The sequence below is a fragment of the Nanorana parkeri genome, unplaced genomic scaffold (genome assembly GCF_000935625.1).
Source record: "Nanorana parkeri isolate BGI_ZX_2015 unplaced genomic scaffold, ASM93562v1 scaffold702, whole genome shotgun sequence".
Lineage (NCBI taxonomy): Eukaryota > Metazoa > Chordata > Amphibia > Anura > Dicroglossidae > Nanorana > Nanorana parkeri.
Window position 1 is genome coordinate 647,281 of NW_017306970.1, and position 15,406 is coordinate 662,686.

At 39.8% G+C, this 15,406-nt stretch overlaps 1 protein-coding gene across 1 annotated transcript in view; it reads right to left on the reverse strand.

The window, feature by feature from the left end:
• Nucleotides 1–15,406, reverse strand: part of WBSCR17 (Williams-Beuren syndrome chromosome region 17) — a 336,869-nt gene that overhangs the window by 152,916 nt on the left and 168,547 nt on the right. The gene's annotated exons all lie outside the window — the stretch shown is intronic.

Consider the following 15,406-nt stretch of genomic DNA (forward strand, 5'->3'; position numbering starts at 1 on the left):
TTACCCCTCCTTCCTCCCCAATTAAATGAGCATTTGATCCTTATAATCCTGGAGAGGGGAGCCACACAATATTTATTTGTATAGTCTGACTGGCGTTCTACTCATGCACTGTATCTATACTCTAGTATAATTACCTGAAATATATAATTATATTAAATGATTCTGTCTGTATCATCTGTTTATGGCAATGGAAACGCCAGTTCTATGAGCCAATCGTGCTCTGCTTTATCCCACTATCCTCATCATTTTATCCCACTATCCTCATTTACTCCACTCATCCTAACACAGCAGGAAGCTTATCAGTCGATTGATGTTCATTCATAGTCCAAAGAAAAGCCTGAATTCAGGCAAAATTTGAAAAGTGGCATTACCCCTGGTTTATAGAGTAGGGAGTGTAAATTATAAATTAAACTTTTTTGTACACTTAAAGAAAACCTGCCACACACCTGGGCAGTATATGATCAACATATGCATAACTCAAACTTTTGTTTTTTGTTAAAAGTTCATGCAAGAATAATCAGTAGATCCAAGGATATAATCATCTGAATTTATATGCAAGTCTCAACTTTGTGGAAAAACTAAGTTGGCACTGCCACTAACAACTCCAAAACAGTCCCATTAGTCCTTTAATGTGATAAACCGCAGCACTGAGCAATATGGAGGCTTGTGAGGAGATAGGAATAAGTGCAATATACTGTATATTTCAATAGAAGACAACAAGTAAAGCTTAAACAAATACCTCCTCCAAGTCACGTTTTCTCATTATTTAATGGAAATCTGTTATGATAGTAATATATGATGTGTCATCAGTGCCCTGTTTTTAAAACTATAAGTTATTGGGTTGTCTTTATCCTTGTTTCACTAATTAAGGCAAGTTAAGAGCATGTAATAGAGATGTGCATGCTGACCCTGCGTCAGACCGTGCTGCTTTCACTAATTCTCTTAATGTGAAGCAAATATATGGTTTGCAGACCCAGAATATACACAGGTTAACAGTGTAATATTCAAAACTGGCAGAACCCTTGTTCTTTCTTGGTCAAATTATGTTAACACTTTTATATTGCTTTAATCCAACAGTTAAATGGTCCACGTTAGATCTATTTGGCATGTTCTCCTATTAACTCTGACTCACTTGCAGGTGTACAGGCTTTGTTTATTTTAGCCTGGGACTTTTGTTTAAATGAATGTGCATTAATTAAGTACATTATCAGCTAAGAATGATGAAATTCATATTCTAATTGTTCACAGTTCTAATAAGGATTATACTATTAAGCAATTCCCTTTGATAGTATCAGCCGGAGGCTTTATTATTCTTGCCTTTAATCACTGTCAAAATATTTTAGGCTGCATTTTGTATACTTGTACACAAATCATGGTGAATTTTATATATTAAAAAAACATTACCATTTTGGGAGATACGTCTATCAGTAATATTATTTGTAAAGTCCCCTCCTAAAACAATTGTTTACCATTGAAATTATAACTCTTTATTTTAATGAAAATTTAAAAAAACGGCAGAGCAAGTATATGACTGTTTGATTTAGAGCTGAGCACTGGGATAAGCAAATATGTTATAAATAAGGACCATGTGGTTTCTTACTTGATTCTTGGTGTGGCACAGAATCAAGTAAAATTAACTTTTAATTCATATTACAGCTCGCTCTTTACTTCTAGCAAGCGGTGGGTAGGAGAGCTCCAGCTCTCATACAGGGAAGCAGTAGTGTCAGTTATCTGCCCCGTCTCCCCTTGTACTTTCATGAAAACATCTGTGCCAGGAATTCTAATTTAACAGCTTGAGCCCAACTGAATAGGATGCCTCTATTTTGCCTTTATTGAATGTTCTGTATTGAAAGTGATAAACTGCCACATGTATTTAACTTAGTATGTTCTCAATATGCTGTTATTTGATGTTACACAAAACAGGCATTAAAAAAAGGAAACAGCCTGAATAACTCAGTATCAAGGACAACTCGGAACTGAATCACAGAATCAAAGAAAAGCGAACAAAAAAAAAATGAAGTCATGTGGTAAGCTGATGTTAAGTCTTTTTTCAGAAAACTACAGTAAATGTGCTTACTCTCAAGAGGCATTGAGTCGAGTCCATTATGCACAATTGTATCATAAAATTGCCAAAAGCTAAATAACAAAAGTATGCAAAGGGGAAATGATTTCCTTTCTTGGAACTGAAGTTATTTATTCAGGTTTTATTTCATAGAAGGAAGTAAAACACGGTACTCCATACTGTCATAAACATGCTGCTGTACCCAGTGACCTGAATAAGTACATCTGTATATGTTTGTTGTCTAGTCTTATTACTCAGAATCATACAGAAATGTTGCAGCTCCCAATCAGTTTGTCATGAACATTATGCTAGATAACCTGGGTTGTCTGTTCACCCACATTCTCATAGTAATCTTCTAATTGTATAGGTGATAAAAATATGAAAACTATTTTGCATTTCACATTAAAAAAACCTCCTGCATGGGTTTTAACATCTTATAGAATGCTGAAGTAAAATTATTTCACAAAGTAGCTTTTGATCACATGGGGCAAACTATCTTTTAACAGGAAGACAGTAGTCATTTTTAAAGGAGAACTCCCAGAAAAAAATTATCTACCCATGTAGTGGGGCTACCCAACACTGCAAGGGTTAACTGTTCGTTTTTGTCTAGGTTCACAAAAAAAGTTATACTTACCCGATGCTCTAAGCAGGCTTGTTCTTAAACCGGTCTCTGGAGGCTCTCGGCCCCTCCTCTGCAGCTGTCTAAGTAAATCATCATGTTCTTTACACTGTGTATAGACTTGAGGACACTGTGGAAGATTCTAATGCTGCAGTGGAGAAGGAGATGGGCTGGAGGGTGCACTGTGGCAGCTGGCCAGCTTCAGGTGAGTATAACTTTGTTAGGATCCAGAGCGCCTCTAGGTGGCGCAGGAGCTGAGACATGCAGCTCCAGAGCTCACCTGCGGGTGTTTCCCAGCTGCCAGTACTTAGCCATCACCTGGTGCTTCCTGGGAGGATATTTAAACCCTCCCTGCAGTCAGGATGATGGCTTAGTATCCTTTCCCATTTCCTGAAACTTGAAGCCTGAGTCCCCAGTTCCAGAGAATCCTGCTTTCCGTCCAGAGTCCTGTTACCAGTCCTGTACCTTGTTTGTGTCCCGAGCCCGGTTACCCATTTGTAGACCTGCCTTTCCTCTTGTTGCGATTACCTGCTTGTCCTCTTGTTGCCTTTACCTGCTAGTAGTCTGGGTGAGGTTACTTATTTATGTTTGTTTTTGGGTGTTGTTTAGTTTGCTGTTGAATAAACTGTATATATAACATTCTGCCCTGTCCGGTGTGGTCATAAGTGTTTGGTCTGACTGTGTGGGTACCTGCGCAGGTGTGGGGTCACCTGTGCCGTTATCCCTGATAGAATACTGAGCCAAAGTAACTGCCAAATCGACCACGCGGGGACCTGCTTGCTTTCTGAGGTATTCCAGTGTCAAAATGGATCTCGAGCACATGCATGGTTATGTGCGTTTAGCATCCGAGGCACCGCAGCGCTGCCGACAATTATTCCGGCGCTCCCCCAGAGCACAGCTATTGGAATATGTCCGCAGCACTCACCGTTTTATGGATACCACTGGTTGTCCTTTTTGGGATATCCAACCCCTAATCCAGATTTGGACAGAACTTGCTCTGAGTGGTAATAAGGGTGATGACTTTTCCCCTCCATTTACCCTGCCGCAGGTTGAGTCGCTAGTGTGGCTATTAGAGGATGGTCCAGATGAGTTTTTTGAGCATTACTCTGCGTGTTCTCAGGATACTTTGTTGGAATGTTTCCATGCAGTGCAGCTCCTTGTTGACCATGGGGTTTGTGCGGATACCTTTGACCAACCCCTGCTACAGACGTGGTCTGGCCTATGGTCCATGCAGGCTTTTCCCCACTCCAGGCCCCGATCGGGTTTAACCAGGTTGCCCAGGACTACCGCAGTGACTCCTGCTACTCATAATCAACCCGAGTTCCAGCTCATCGCCTTTGACGATCCGGTGCCCGAGTTCCAGCTCATCGCCTTTGACGATCCGGTGCCCGAGTTCCAGCTCATCGCCTCTGACGATCCGGTGCCCGAGTTCCAGCTCATCGCCTCTGACGATCCGGTGCCCGAGTTCCAGCTCATCGCCTCTGACGATCTAGTGCCCGATGCCCGGCTCCTGGTCTCTGAGGATCCTGTGCCCGATGCCCGGCTCCTGGTTTCTGACGTTCCCGTGCCCAATGCCCGGCTCCTGGTCTCTGTCGATCCCGTGCCCGATGCCCGGCTCCTGGTCCCTGACGATCCCATGTCCGATGCCCAGCTCTTCGCCTCCGCTGATCCGGTGCCTGCTGCCCGGCTCTTCGCCTCCGCTGATCCGGTGCCTGCTGCCCAGCTCTTCGCCTCTGCTGATCCGGTGCCTGCTGCCCGGCTCTTCGCCTCCGCTGATCCAGTGCCTGCTGCCCAGCTCTTCGCCTCCGCTGATCCGGTGCCTGCTACCCAGCTCTTTGCTTCTGGTCCTGGTGCGGAGGGGATGCCCCTTGCAGCCGAGGGTCCTGGGGATCGGGACATCCACCGCACGTGGGGTGATCATGTGCGCAAGCCCGGGCCTGGTAGTGGTGTTATCCTGGGGAACGGGGGAGTTCCATTTGAGCACCCCTTGCTTCCAAAGGGTCTCGCTGCGTTCCCTGAAGTATGTGGTGACCTGGGTCGGGTGGCCACAGCTTTGGGGGTATCCGGGTGGCTGGCTGAACGCGATGTTGGTCCTAGTGACCCCCCATGTTTCATTGCGGTGGTCTGCCCGCTGAAACCCAGGCTCCTTAGTGCTGGGGGGTGTGCCCTACGGAACCCTGGTACCCATCGCCTTTCTGTTGGGTCTTCTGCTGGCCTGTGGAAACTTCTTCCGGATCCAGGTGGTGGACTGCTCGGCCTGATGCCTGACCCTGGCGGAGTGGGTGCTCGGCTGGTCCCTGAACTTTGGCCCTGGGGCATATGGTGGACTTGGCGGCCTTCTGTGCCCCTGGACCTCGGTGGTGCGGATGGACTTTTGTGGAGCGTCCGGAGCCCGCTCCTTGAGGGGGGGTACTGTTAGGATCCAGAGCGCCTCTAGGTGGCGCAGGAGCTGAGACATGCAGCTCCAGTGCTCACCTGCGGGTGTTTCCCAGCTGCCAGTACTTAGCCATCACCTGGTGCTTCCTGGGAGGATATTTAAACCCTCCCTGCAGTCAGGATGATGGCTCAGTATCCTTTTCCATTTCCTGAAACTTGAAGCCTGAGTCCCCAGTTCCAGAGAATCCTGCTTTCCGTCCAGAGTCCTGTTACCAGTCCTGTACCTTGTTTGTGTCCCGAGCCCGGTTACCCATTTGTAGACCTGCCTTTCCTCTTGTTGCGATTACCTGCTTGTCCTCTTGTTGCCATTACCTGCCTTTCCTCCTGTTGCCATTACCTGCTTGTCCTCCTGTTGCCTTTACCTGCTAGTAGTCTGGGTGAGGTTACTTATTTATGTTTGTTTTTGGGTGTTGTTTAGTTTGCTGTTGAATAAACTGTATATATAACATTCTGCCCTGTCCGGTGTGGACATAAGTGTTTGGTCTGCCTGTGTGGGTACCTGCGCAGGTGTGGGGTCACCTGTGCCGGTATCCCTGATAAACTTTGTTGTTTTAGCACCTAGACACAATTGAGCACTTAACCCTTGAAGGCCACTGCAAGGGTTAAGAAAATGTTTTCCCGTAGTTCTTTTTTAAGGAAACACATGGTTAAAAACACAACATCAAAACAGTTGGAATAAATAATTTTCTTCCTTTATTGATCCTTGGCTACTGGAAAACAGTTAAATACTGCACTGCTTGCTATATTGGATTAAAAAGATTCAATCTCTGCTACACTCCAAATTAAAATGCAATGGGCACATTAAATACTAGCAATTCATTTGCAAAGCATCAATATAATCTATCTAGAAGCAGTCTCTCTCTCTCTCTCTCTCTCTCTCTCTCTCTCTCTCCCTATATATATATACACATACTATTGCTAAAATCACTAAGCAAGGCGGATACAATTATCATAGTAACCCATTTAAACCCGTTTAAAAAAAGCTAGTCAAAAATGTTTTAAATGGTCTAACTACACCAAACTCAAATTTGATTGGCTGCTATTGGTTACTTTACTATGCTCTGAAAAGAAGTCACAGCAATAACATATGTAACATCTGCAAAGTCCTATGAACTCTGTGTAAAGACCACATTAATGGCAAAGAATCAGATGGTGATGCTTACAATAGAGCTACTTTTAGTTTCTAAGGTATGCTAAAAGAAAAAAAATCTGCAATAAATTATTATTTATCTTTCTGCAATGCATCATACCAAAGCTGTGCATTTGCTCTCAGCATATCAGCCCTACTTACTCCAAAGTCTCCCAACCTGCAGAAAAGGCAGATGCTTGGCAGAGTCTTCACTCTGTGTGACAGATAAGCTGTATCTGTTGTATTTCTGCTTATCCATGTGGCTCTAAATATATTCACATTTCTTACTTTAAGCAGTGTTAAATGCTCTACTCTATTCATTTTTATGGCCACAGCTAATATATAAATCAGATACAGCACACACTGTGGCAAAATATTCTGTGAGTTTTTCATCAGCAACTGACTCAGTGGAAAAATTTCTCGCCAGAAAGCTCTGATCTGTATCCAGGATTCTATCAGAAATTGGCTTTTAGCTGTCAACCTTTTAGCATGCAAACCCTGTTCCTTTTCTTTAAAACTAGCTCCCATCTAATAAATAAATGCAAACATACATACATAATTAAAATAAAGCCTGTTATTTTGCTATTACTAAATTACCCATATGCATCACTGCCCTGCTGATGAGAGGAAAGAAGTGTACTTTATGCATTTATCTTTAAACATTTATGACAAATTGGTAGAACTCATTGACATTTTTCATACATGCAAAACACAAAAACTGCCTTTCAATAAAAAGTCAAAAAAATTCCAAGTGGCTTTATTTATGTTTTTACACAAGGTTCACACAACTTTCAACCAGGATGTACACAATTCTTCAATTGCATCTGATTAGAAAAATGTGTGACTCCTGGGTGAAAGTTGTATGAATCTTAGAGTAAATAGACCCCCTAGCAACCAATTAGAAAGTATTTTCCTTCCTGTTACCCTATTCAGCACACATCTTATCTTCCTTCTATCCTTTCTTTCTAGTAGGTTTATTTCCATCAGACCTATACTCAACAAGCAATATTTTCTAAAGTGACCACACAACATAACCCAGGGCAATTTAGGAAAAGTGAAGCTGACAAATATTGCTTTTAAGGTATCTATGCCTTTTGCAGTAATACACACATTCTTAAATAATAAAAATAGGAGCAGTGTTTGGCCATTCTATTTCCTCTGTGTTCATACATAAAGATGTTATTAGTATTGGCAGCTCAGTACAAGTTTACAATCCCATCCAAATGGCTTTGAACATATAAGAGGTGGATCTTACCCCAGATGGCTTTGTCGACACACAAAACTTGAAACTGCATCTATAGAGCTGCCATATGGTGAATTCCAAAGGTTATTTCACTTTGCTAATAGTGCTTTATTAGCATTATGTATGTGTTAAAGAAGAACTCTGGGGGAAAAGTTTATTAACCCTTGCAGTGGGGCTACCCCTGCACTGCAATGGTTAAGTGCTCATGTGTGTCTAGGTGCTAAAAAAAAAGTTATACTCACCAGATCATTTGAGCCAGCTTGCTTTTGGACTAGAGCATCTCTCTCCCTCCTCTGCAGTGGAGTAAAAATCCTTGTGTCATCATTTTCTATACATAGTGTATAGACTTGAGGACGCCAAGGAACATTCGATCTGTGCAGCAGAGGAAGAGACAGGCTTCAGTGACTGGAAAAGCAGAGACTTGGCTCAGCCTTTTCTGGTGAGTATAACTTTTTTGTTTAGCACCTAGACAAAAAAATGAGCAGTTAACCTTTGCAGTACAGGGGCAGCCCTACTGCAAGGGTTAATACAAAATTTCACTGGAACTTCTATAACACATTTCTAGCTGGGTCTGTGTCATTATATATAATCACTAAAATATTTTAAGTCTCTTAAGCCCTATCTTTGCCAAAACAAAATGCTCTGGTATTATTAAGTGGCTGGTCCTTAAATGGTTAAACCTGATTTGACAGAGAACCCATTTAGTTGTGTGGCTGAGAAAGCCAGCTAATTTGCTTAATAGTAAAACTTGCTTCAGAAATTAAGGTATAATTGTTATTATATTATTTTAAGAGGTGTCAATACCTCTGTCATTGAAAATCAGATATAATTAAAGCTGAACTCCAGCCCCAGATCAATATATAATGTACCACTCAACTCCCTTGTTTCTTATGCAGCTTTCTGCTGCAGGCAGGGCATCTCTGGATTTTTTGCCACCTGAAGTGGTGGGGGTGACATCACAGATAGCAAGGAGCTCAGCCCTTACACATCGCTCCACCTGGCTCTAACCAACCTGAAATGCTCGGGCTGGAAGGAGCAGCAGGCACACTTCAAACATTGTTCAGCAGAGTGGCCATGCCGCTCTGCCTGCCTCCCTCTCCATGAGATGTCACCTGAGGCAACAGTCTCGGGCTGCCTCATTATAGGGACAGTACTGCCTGTAGGTTTAAATACTGAGTGTTATACAGCCTTGGCATGCTCACTGGCATTAACTTCCTATAGAGTGGATCTGATTCCAAAAAACAGCTTTGTGTACCCTGGGTGACCAGTCCACTTACCACCCGCTCTGTTGCTATCTGCGTCAGCACTGCCTTGGCTGGTTCATTCATAGATACAAAAAGTCTCTCTACACTCAGTGTCATCCACTCTGTTGTTCCCTACTTCTCTCGGAAGCCAAGAGTTCTGTAGAACTTAGCTGTCACAGAGTTGAGGGAGCTGGGAATGCAGTGGGGTGTGTGTACAGTATGTGAAGTTGGGGAAAGTATTCAGCAGTGTTTTGCAACCTCATCCTGTAGGTTGCTTTTCTTCTGCTTTCCTGAACAATGAACCCACTGCCTGCAAGCCAGCCAGAGATCTAGTTGCATATCTGTGCTTCTGCACAGAGTTTCATGGGGCAAACTGTTAGCACAACTTAGAGAAAACAGTATTATTAGAAAAGAAAAGCTCCTATCATAGAAACATAGCCCACAATAATAGGGTACACATTGCAGCACAGGAGCCGCGTGATTTGAACTGTGAGGCCCTGATCCTCTGCATTTTTTTCAGGTGATAGCAGGTTACAACGCATAGTGGGCATATGCATATAGATAGCACAGAGATGGGAGAGAAAAGGATGTTATTTTGTCTGAGCATTGCAGCCTAAACTCCTCTACATTCCATCCTTATGATCAGTCCTTCCTTGGATGGAAGTGCAGAGGTGATGGGAGAGCAAGTCAGGCCACTGTGGAACATGTGCACACTGCTGTTAATTCAAGCACACAACATTGGCATATTAATATGGACTGCTGTATTTTCCAGCTATACTGGCAGTGTGTTATTCCCAGAAAAGACAGGGAGGTTATCTGCTCCCTTGTGACTGCCTACACAAATGCCCACAGCAATGCCAACATGCCCAAAGCCAGTCTATAGATACAATTTGAAGGCACAAGGTTGATTAGAAATCCAGTTTTGAAATGATGGAAATTATGTACGGTGTCTCAATGGTTTCCTTTACCCAGCTCCTAAGTTTGCAGCAGAATTTTTTCAGCCCCTGTGATGGTTTCACATAGCCTAAAAAGAATGCATATCTACATCCAAACCCCCCTCCCAAAAAAAAACAAAACAGAGTGGTGGTATACATGGGTAGAGTGCGGTTTAGGATTAATGACAGCTGTTGGAGGTTGGAGGTAAGCTTTAAATAATAAAAAAAGGTCCGTTAGTGTGATTTAGGACAAGAAATTTAATTTATATTCCAATGGCACAATCACATCTCAAATATTTCTACAATGCAGTTATTAATTTTACTTTTTTACAAACATGGTTCAAGGAACAGATTTTATTCACATCTGCTTCATCTTCTTGTATAATGAGCCAGAACACTGCAGTTGTATTATCGGTTGTAATACATTAGCAATTTGTCTGTCTAAGTTATTGATATGATAGGAATTGCTCACATGCTACAGTCAAGATTCAGTTTATTAAATTTTAAACAATTTTCAATCTTCTGGCCTGTAAAATGCAACAAGCTATAATAAATTCCCTTTAACAGCTGAAGTCACAAACAATGTTATGTTTTCTGGAATGTAAAGTTTAACATGATTTATGCACATGCAATTTTAGAAAATCTGTAATAATTAACTGATAAAGAAGACGATTTGAACAGATTCATATGGAAGTTTTATTTTCCATCATGCTCAATTTGCCAAGGTTTCCATGAGTCCTGTTTGAAATTTGGCAAACCGAACCCTAGCAGCAAATCCCCATTGAAGTCTATGGGGGGGGGGGGGGGTGCGTTTATCTTTTTTGGGCTAATAGGCAAAGTACTGTAAAAGGCATGGAAAGCTGGGTAATGTCATGGGGGACGTGTACCAATACAAAAAAAAAGTAAAAAAAGAAACAGTGTATTATGCAGTGGGGAGAGGTTCTGCTTATGCGACTTTAATGGCAACATAAAAAATACACAAAGACATGCTTGAGGGATGCCTTCAGTTGTTATGGAACAGTACAATTTTCATGGACATTCTCTGTGACAGCGTATGCTATATATTTAGCTTTCTTTCTTTTACGTTTAGCACCTAAATCTGATTTGTTTTAGTTTGAATTTTTTTTTTTTAAAGTTAGCTTTAGTAGCAAAACATACTTTTTCATTAAATGGAAATAGACCCACTTTGACCAACAGATAGAATATGGTCAGTAGGTCTTTGTACCTTTTCTTGCTGATGAAAGATTGTCTTGCCATTTGACAATTTCTATCAAAATCTCATTAAGAGTTAAGAGACCGCAGAAGATACAGCAGTGTAAAACCGGCCAGCAGCAGGACATTTTTAATATAGGAGAATTGTTGGAAATGTACTAGAGAGAAAGAGTACAGACAGGTATTGTACCACAAGAATTAAAGTGAACCTTTACCCCTTTTACTAAAAATCACATCAGCATGCAGCCCTGCATGCTGATTTAAAATCATCTTACATTCATTAGTTAAACAAACTCATTTTTCATTTACTTACAAATAAAGTTTATCTACTTCCTGGTTCAAGTTCTGGCCCAAATGATGTACATCAGCAGAGCATTGCTGGGAAATCTTATCTGTAATATCATGAGATCTCAGGGAAAGGCATTTTCCTCCCCTGAGATGATGTGCATGATTCCATGTCCTAGTTACATGTCTAGTCACATGTGCCAGAGTTCAATGAAGTAAATTAGGAGCTAGTAATCTGCCCTTTGCTATCATGGCCACTGTCAGCAGACTGGGGAAGAAAAGAGAAATAAGGTCTGCAAAGAATAGGTCTGCAATTATCTATAAGTATGTGTTGTAGATCGTCATTACTAAACATTTCTAAAGGTGTGTTTGTTGTTATTTTAAAGACATGAGAAATAATACAAAGCCGGCAATTATCTAGAAGTATGCGTTTGTAGATTGTCATTCCTAAACATTTCTAAAGGTGTGTTTGTTGTTATTTTAAAGATATGAGTAAAGGTCCGTATTAAGAGAACACAGATGGCACAGGAGTAAAAAATAGGCGAGCAGAATGACAATTTTAATTAACAAAGCTAACTCTAGATTTACTAGAGACAAAGAGCACCCATTGGGGCGTTACTACAAGAAAACCAAGTTATTTCAGAGGATACTGTAGTTTAAAATTGGCCAGCCACAGGACCATTTTAATCAGGGATAATAGGCCTAACCTGTATTTACCAAATTTGTATTTTATTTATATGAATGGGGGAATGGTTAATGTGTTTAATATAATGAACTTTAAAAAAGTCTAATTTTTAAAGGGAAACTTTGCTGAAAAAAAAGGCTGAACTCAAATCAACCACAAATTGAAAAATTGAAATTCAAGATAAAAAACACCCAATAATAAGAACAAAAAACACCAAAGGGGTTACTTGCCCAAAGAACTAGCAATCAGAATTAAAGTTTCTTAACTGACCACATTCTCTCCCTATTCATTTTGTCAGCTTTACCTATCATTTCCCTACAGCTGCTTCTAATACACTGTCCCTACAGCTGCCCTGTACTCTCCCTTTTAAAGTAAGGGCGGTCACTTATCCAAAACTCCCTCCTATTGGTTCTTCTAAACCTGCAGCCCATAGTTCAAGGGCCATTCAGTGCATTCTACTGGGTGAATCTGCAACTGCAAGCTCTGCCTTGAGAAAGCTGGGAAAGTAGCAAGTAACAGACCAGTTTCCCAAAACATACGGAAGCTGCAGTGGAGGTTGGTCCTCATAATTTAATGAAGTTGGTTCCAGAGCTAAAATAAAGATTTATTTTGGCATAAATATAGGAGTACCTGCAATGGGAGACTTTATTTTAGATAAGCCAGAATACCTTATTTACATAAAACACTATAACTTGTGTGACTGACTGGACCCTTACACAGTATGTGATGTGAGAGTCACAGTTATAATTTACTACATTTATAAGTATATATATATTCAGTAAATTATACATATTTATAGGACTGGACATCGCCATGCTGGGGCAGGTGTATAAAATACCTTATCAACAGGAGCTGAATCAACAATTCCTGCACATGCCATTTATAGGTATATACAGTATAAGCAACATATACAGAATAGCTCCCTGAGGACTGATAAAATGCCACTTGGAATAATTGATTATGAACAAGGTATTTATGTGAAAGAAACAGTGTATCTGTTGGGATGAACTGTGAACAATATATGTAAAAAAACTGTGAACAACGTATATAAGAAAAGTGGCTGTGGTAGATGTGAGACTGAAGGAAGATTCATTGTAATCTTATCTTGTTTTAATGGCTTTGTCTTTTAAATAATTTTGTATAATAAAATTATGCTTTTTATGCTAGTGAATATACAGTATCCGCCTCTTGAAACCCCATTAAATATAACTAATGTTTTTGGAGATTATATATAGAAGCAAGCATGGCAGCAAAATATGTTCAAGGTGTAGCAGTTCAGGACCATTGCCATGTGAAGAGCTTTAAGGTACTTCACATGTATCAATGTTTTGGAGGCAGATGTCTGTAGTAATAGTGTGAGTTGTATTATTTTGCACCCAACACACCGTATATTTGGAATGACATGTTTGGATAGTTTTGATTGGATTGATATATTTGCTTTAAATGTTGTATCTGCTTATTAAAACATACCTATTAACCCTTTAAGGTTGTATGGTATTAGATCTACAACCTTGTAAGAAGACCCTTACAATATTTTTACGCAGGTATTTTTTAAGTTTAAATAGTCATATACAGTATGTCTTATTTTTCATGGGAACAGGAATATGTACAGTAGGATTACACCGTCATGGACATTTATGTCTGCAATAACTAGGTTGTTACCATGGTGATTCTGTAAGTGTTTTGGCTACCTGGCTTCAGGGATTTGTCCAGTGTTAATAGGAGATTATGATGATGGTGATAGGAAATGTTATTATTTGTCAGTGATATTTACAAAGCAGGAGCTATCTGAAAAAGATGGCATGAGAGCCAGATATGAAAACTGATAGCAAGTTGGACATAATACTAGCACTGACTTTTTTACCACTTTTACCTTTTCGGGAAAGCAAATGCTGTATGCTTTTGTGCGCTACGTTTTTATGGAACTGGCCAACTAGATTATTTGTGTGTCTTTATTTCATTTATAAAAGTCATTATAAAAATCATATTAAAACAAAAGTTATATTCAAGTTCTATCGTAGTAGTAATTCTCATAATGCCATTGATTTGTCAAGTTTAAAAGCAACTTAAATCATTGTTGGATCTTAGTCATAACGTTATTATTATGGTTTTATTATGGATTGTGACTTAATGGAATATGAATAATACAATGCCTTTCTTTCCAGCAATGACCATGGTTATTTTGAATCATTTCCCTTAAAATGATGACACTGATGAGTAAATGTTTTCTTATACAATTAGCAGATTGTCTGCTCTTTGCCAATCATGTTAATTAATAATGGTCCATTTCCTTAAGCCAGTAGTGCTTCACACATATTATTACCTTTTTAATGCATATTGTAAAATTAAATATTGCAAGTTTTCCCTTGACATGGTTAATTTCCAAAACTATCTCATGATATACAACCCTAATTCCCAAAAAGTTGTGAAATCTACATAAAAACAGAATGCAATGATTTGCATATCTCATAAACCCATATTTTATTCACAATAAAAATATATAAAATGTTTAACTGAGAAAATGTTCAATTTTTTAAGAAAGAATTATGGTAATCTTCAAATAGTTTTATGTAGATTTTACATAGTGTCCTAACTTTTCTGAAATTGGGGTTGTACAATCGATTTCTAATAAATGATTTCTGGACAAATAGTGTTGGACTAATCATTAGATTCTTACAATGGATTAGCAGTGTTACTGTTTGCTGTTTACACTTTACGTCCCGCCACAAAGTGCTTAAATGACTGGCCACGTACACTGTACGTGGCCAGTTATTTGCTTCTCTGTAAAGCTGGTAACCGCTGATTCTCAGCGGTTACCATTCATTAATGAATGTCTCAGTATTGAGGCATTCTTTAATGAAATACTTAAGCTTTTGTAAAAGCTTCTTTCTTTCATTAATAAAAGAATGAAGCCGTTACATCCAAATACCGGATCGCTAAATAGCCATCCGTTATTTGACAGCTGAAGATAGCAGAGAGGTAGCAGAGTGAGTCACCTCTCTGCTATTCGTTTTGACAGCTCCATAGACTGGCCCGATGTTTATGAAGCTGTGTGATACATTTCAGGCACAATACACATCTCAAATATTTCTACAATGCAGTTATTAATTTTACTTTTTTACAAACATGGTTCAAGGAACAGATTTTATTCACATCTGCTTCATCTTCTTGTATAATGAGCCAGAACACTGCAGTTGTATTATCGGTTGTAATACATTAGCAATTTGTCTGTCTAAGTTATTGATATGATAGGAATTGCTCACATGCTACAGTCAAGATTCAGTTTATTAAATTTTAAACAATTTTCAATCTTCTGGCCTGTAAAATGCAACAAGCTATAATAAATTCCCTTTAACAGCTGAAGTCACAAACAATGTTATGTTTTCTGGAATGTAAAGTTTAACATGATTTATGCACATGCAATTTTAGAAAATCTGTAATAATTAACTGATAAAGAAGACGATTTGAACAGATTCATATGGAAGTTTTATTTTCCATCATGCTCAATTTGCCAAGGTTTCCATGAGTCCTGTTTGAAATTTGGCAAACCGAACCC